We start from the raw sequence: 5,535 nt of genomic DNA, 5'->3' as shown, positions 1-5,535 counted from the left end.
ATAATAATAATAATAATAATAATAGGTCTATATTATTATTTGATTGGCAACATTACAGGGATTATTTTCCTTTGGAGGAAAGAGTGCTGGAAACTTGTGGCATCTTTGTGACATTTGCTTTATTTACAAATATGCAAACAGAGCATAGTGAATAGATGATTTGTTTATGCGTGGACACATCATGGGTATCAAGAAAATACTCTCCCCCACCCCCACAGAATCCTGAAACATATATCAGGAAATTGAACAAGATTAATCTGAGCATTTTTTTAAAAAAATATGTGATCAATGCCATAGTTCATCACAACAAGCTGAATAATATTTGAGATGTTGCGGCTGTTTCTGAAGCCAGTTGCTGGCTCACAAATACATATGAGGAGTTATTAGAAATTGGACAAGCTGACAGTAATCAGGAAATGCTCTCTTGAAGCCTCCATGGAGCTAATTAAAAAGTTTGTGTTTGGAAAACATAACTTGTAGACATGAGCCTGATTTAGATGGATGCTGAGTTTCTCTAGCTTGTATTAAATTTGAAGGGCACCAGCTCATTTCTTCCACTTCCAGGATGAAACCCTGAAGACTCCAGGGCCTTGTTTATAGCTATGGATGTTGAAAGCCTTGATGTGATGCGTTTCACCATTAGCTTCTTAAGCAAGCTCCCAGTGCAGGGCTTGCCAAGGGAGCCTCTGACCTCTGAGAAAACACTGCGTTTTGCACCCTGAAGACATCATCTCGACGCAAAGCAGCATACAGCAAAGGGTGCAGAAGGTATAAGATTCCTCAGAAAGTGACAGAACATGGGGGGGGGGGAACACATCATCCTCTCCCCGCCCCCTCCATTCGTACGGAGCCCTCAGTCGTCTCATGGACTATTGACCCGTACACCACTAATCCGCTGCCACCAACCAGGTCCTCCCCGGTAAATCACTTAGTCTCAGTCAGGTTCTTAAGTTAACAATGAAGATTGTAGTTTATTGCAAACACAAATAAACTTTAAATGCATTCGAAAAGCTGTTACCCATTACCCTCTTAGTTTGACAGTGGTACCTCGGGTTACATACGCTTCAGGTTACAGACTCTGCTAACCCAGAAATAGTACCTCAAGTTAAGAACTTTGCTTCAGGATGAGAACAGAAATTGTGCTCCAGCGGCGCAGCAGCAGTGGGAGGCCCCATTAGTTAAAGTGGTGCTTCAGGTTAAGAACAGTTTCAGGTTAAGAACGGACCTCCGGAACAAATTAAGTACTTAACCTGAGGTACCACCGTATTTTATTCTGTCTCTAACTCTTCTACCTCCCCTCACACAAGAACCAACTGCACTGTCTCTCTATTTCCATCAGTCTGCCAACTGCTTTCCCAACTGCCTTTTCCCAACTAACCAACTAAACCTTGGGCTAAGCCCTTTTATAAACAGGTAGGCTCCGCCTCTGGCTTTTCTATTGGTCTACCAATTAACTCTTTCTCTCCCCCTGTACAGACATTTTCAAAAGAACGGGCAAACGCCACAACTTCTTTTTAAACTCACAATCCCTCATCATAGCCCTAATACAGTGAGATAGTATTTTTAGCCTGGAAAAGAGGAGATTGAGAGGAGATAGGATAGCCACCTTCAAATATCTGAAGGACTGTTGTATGGAGCAAGCTTGTTTTCTTATGCTCTGGAGGGTAGGACACGAACCAATGGCTTCAAGTTACAAGACAGGAGATTCCAACTAAACATCCGGAAGAACTTTCTGACAGCAAGAGCTGTTTGACAGCAGAACAGACTCCATGAGAGGTGGGGGCCTCTCCTTCCTTGGAGGTTTCAAAGCAAAGGTTGGATGGCTATCTGTCATGTATGATTTATTTGAGATTCCTAGATGACCCTTGGAGTCCCTTCCAACTCTATTATTCTGCAAGGAAGAAAGAGAATAAGTTTGTGCATATGTGAATGAGCATGCCTGCCCAAATCACAACCACTGCTAGAAAATACCTCACTTGGCTCAGTATACCCATCACTGCATGTGACCTTCATGGGCAAAACGAAGAAGAGTTTGGATTTGATATCCCACTTTATCACTACCCGAAGGAGTCTCAAAGTGACTAACATTCTCCTTTCCCTTCCTCGCCCACAACAAACACTCTGTGAGGTGAGTGAGGCTGAGAGACTTCAGAGAAGTGTGACTAGCCCAAGGTCACCGAGCAGCTGCATCTGGAGGAGCGGAGACGTGAACCCGGTTCACCAGATTACGAGACTACCGCTCTTAACCACTACACCACACTGGCTCAAAGGTTGCCCATCTCCTGTTAGGGGAGACTAGCCTGACAACTCCTCCTCATGCGTCTCTTCACAGCACTCAGACTGACCAAAGACAAAATTAGCATTTTGTTCCAGTGACTTGTGCTATAGCTCCTGCAACTCCAGCCTCTTTGATGGCTCTTCATGTCATGAAATTCTACTCAAGATTTATCCAGAGCAGATTCCAACATATAGTTAGCAGAGTAAAAACTTAAACACGTTGCAGGATTCCCCAAAAATAGACCAGAGGCAATTACTATTTCATCCAGCAGAGCTTTACTGCTACTGAAGGGAAATGAGCATAATGGTCACAAATCCAATACGTTCAGGATTGGCACTGTCCATAAGAAATCCAGTTGCAGCAGACTTAACTTAAATTTACAATAACTTATAATACGACTAAACCTTAACACTAAGCATGCTATGTACAGAACACCACACCGGAAGGAAAAGAGATAGAAAGAGAAAGTGAAACCCAGGCTCCTTCTGGCCTTTCTTTTATAGTCAGCATGACCTTGTCAGAAGACATAAGAGAACCAGTTTGAGCCAGCTGTGCTCAGCTTTTCTGAAGGAATAACCCAAACATCACAAACCTTCTGCTTGTTTCTTTCACACACAGAAGCTTCCGGAACCCTCTTGAATTAATTAGAATAGGAAACACCAGATCAATACTTTCTGCACTAAGAAATGCAAACTGACACTTCAGCTCCGTGAAATCTACTGTGATTATGAATGTATCTTCAGTTCTTTACACTGCACAAGGCAAACAATTGTGCTCTTGACCCAATTCCTGGAGCCAAGATGTGAACATATAACAAACACATTTACACCCTTCTCCGAACCTGAGCCCCTCCTTCAAGGAATTCATTGGGAAAGAAGCTGATGGATTTATCTGTCTATCCACCTTCCTGGCAGGAGCCCCAGTACTCCGTCAAAAAGAAATCCACAGAACAATTACCTGTAACCCTGAATGAAATCACTATTTGGAATCACTGCTTCTTCTCAGTGATGCCAGAACTCTTTAATTACCTGCAGATGGCCCCATCTCTGCATCGATTTGGATTTGAAGGAAGCATACAACTTGGTGCACATTTGAAAAAAAGGAGGCAGGACTGGCAAATAGAAAAGTCCTTAAAACATGATGTAGCCTTGCCCTTCGTAATCTGCAATGCTCTGATAGTCTTTCAGGACTTTACGAAAGGCATGTTCCAAGACATGCAAGATCAATTCATAATCATCTACTGGGATAACCTCCTGATCTACCGTGACATATTCCAGCACATATAGCAGCCGTCCATTGGGTCTCGCAGTGGCCCCATGAACACTATCTACATGAACTACTATCTACCTTGGGTTACACACGCTTCAGATTACAGACGCTTCAGGTTACAGACTCCGCTAACCCAGAAGTAGTACCTCGGGTTAAGAACTTGGCTTCAGGATGAGAACAGAAATTGTGCTGCAGTGGTGCGGCAGCAGCGGGAGGCCCCATTAGCTAAAGTGGTGCTTCAGGTTAAGAACAGTTTCAGGTTAAGAACGGACCTCCAGAATGAATTAAGTTCTTAGCCCGAGGTACCACTGTATATGCCAAACTGAAGAAATGCACATTTGATTTGGTCACAGTCGAATGCCTTGGCCTTGTGTTTTCCCCACACACCCCAATTTGTCCAGAATCCAGATGAACATCTCCCATGCATGAACCTTGTTGGACTGGCAGATACCATAGATACAGAAAGATCTGCAGTGGTTTCTAATTATTACCATTACTTTCTTTAAAACTTTCTCCACTGTTGCACCACTCTTGAGAGCTCTCCTGAAAACCAGCCAGCCAATCCCATGGAGCCTTATTACCGCATTAAGGATTAGCAGGGCAGAACAACAGGTTCTTGCTCTGGAGCACTCAATGTTCATTTAAAATATTCTTTATCTCTTGGGTTTTCCTTCTTCTTCCTTAAGTAATTAATGGAAACAAAAATTAGTAAATAAGAACCACACACAGTAACTCCTAAACCAAAGTTAATTGCAAGGCACTGTTAGTTACTATTATGGGACTAGTAAGAGTTGCTTTCACAGTTACTTCGGTCTTGGGCTGCTGACCTCACTGAGGGGGTTCACTCTTCCTTACTGCAGACCCTCCAAGTATCCCTATTTTCCAGGGACAGTTCTGGATTTACAGAAGCCATCTTGGTTTCTGATTTGATCCCGGAATGTCCCGCTTTTCCTTAAGATGTTCCTATTTTCACTGGAGAAATATTGGAGGGTATGGAGTTCTATAACCCCTAATCCAAGGAGATAATTAATTACAGTTGTACCTTGGAAGCCGAACGCCTTACAAGTCAAACGTTTTGGCTCCTGAATGCCACAAACCTGGAAGTGAATGTTCTGGTTTGTGAACGTTCTTTGGAAGCCGAACATCCAACGTGGCTTCCACAGCTTCTGATTGTGTGCAGGAGCTTCCTGCAGCCAGTCAGAAGCCATGCCTTAGTTTGTAGTGGAAATGCAGAAGACAATTGTATTTTGAGGAGTTAGGTGGCATGTCCCTTTCCCTTTAACACCCCCAGTTTGATTCTTGTGTTTAATTTAATTAATTTTATAATGAATGATTTTAGAGTGTTGTTTGTGTTGTACTTTTGTATTGTTTTATTGTTGTTAGCCGCCCTGAGCCCAGCTTCGGCTGGGGAGGGCGGGATATAAATAAAATTTATTATTATTATTATTATTATTATTATTATTATTATTATTAAAAGCCATAGGTGGGAGGGGCCTGGTGACCTTCTGCCCAGATCAAAGGACCTGATGCTGGGAGACTGACAGTTGGGGTCTTTCTCCTGCTGCTCTACCTGGGGCTCCAGGTAGCTGAAGGGGAGATTGGGTGGCCCCTGTCGGGTAGGTTTTGTATTGTGCTTTGTATGTTTGTTTGTTTGTTTGTTTGTTTGTTTGTTTGTTTGTTAATAAAACTGTTTTGGTTCCCCTTCCACCTCCTCATTCCTTTTGTCCTGATATTCTTGGAAAGAACTGCTGCATTTGGCAGCACATAGTTGCCGAACGTTTTCAGAAGTCGAATGGACGTCCGGAACAGACTCCGTTCAACAACCAAGGTATGACTGTATACAACTTTCAGAAGTTTTTTGTTTAATGTTTTAAATTTTTTTATACATGTTGGAAGTCACCTAGAGTGGCTGGGGCAACCCAAACAGATGGGCAGGGTAGTAAGAGTAATAATAATAATAATAATAACAACAACAACAACAACAACAA

Source organism: Podarcis raffonei, chromosome 17, assembly GCF_027172205.1.
Source record: "Podarcis raffonei isolate rPodRaf1 chromosome 17, rPodRaf1.pri, whole genome shotgun sequence".
NCBI classification, from domain to species: Eukaryota; Metazoa; Chordata; class Lepidosauria; order Squamata; family Lacertidae; genus Podarcis; species Podarcis raffonei.
This window is presented reverse-complemented; position numbering follows the sequence as displayed.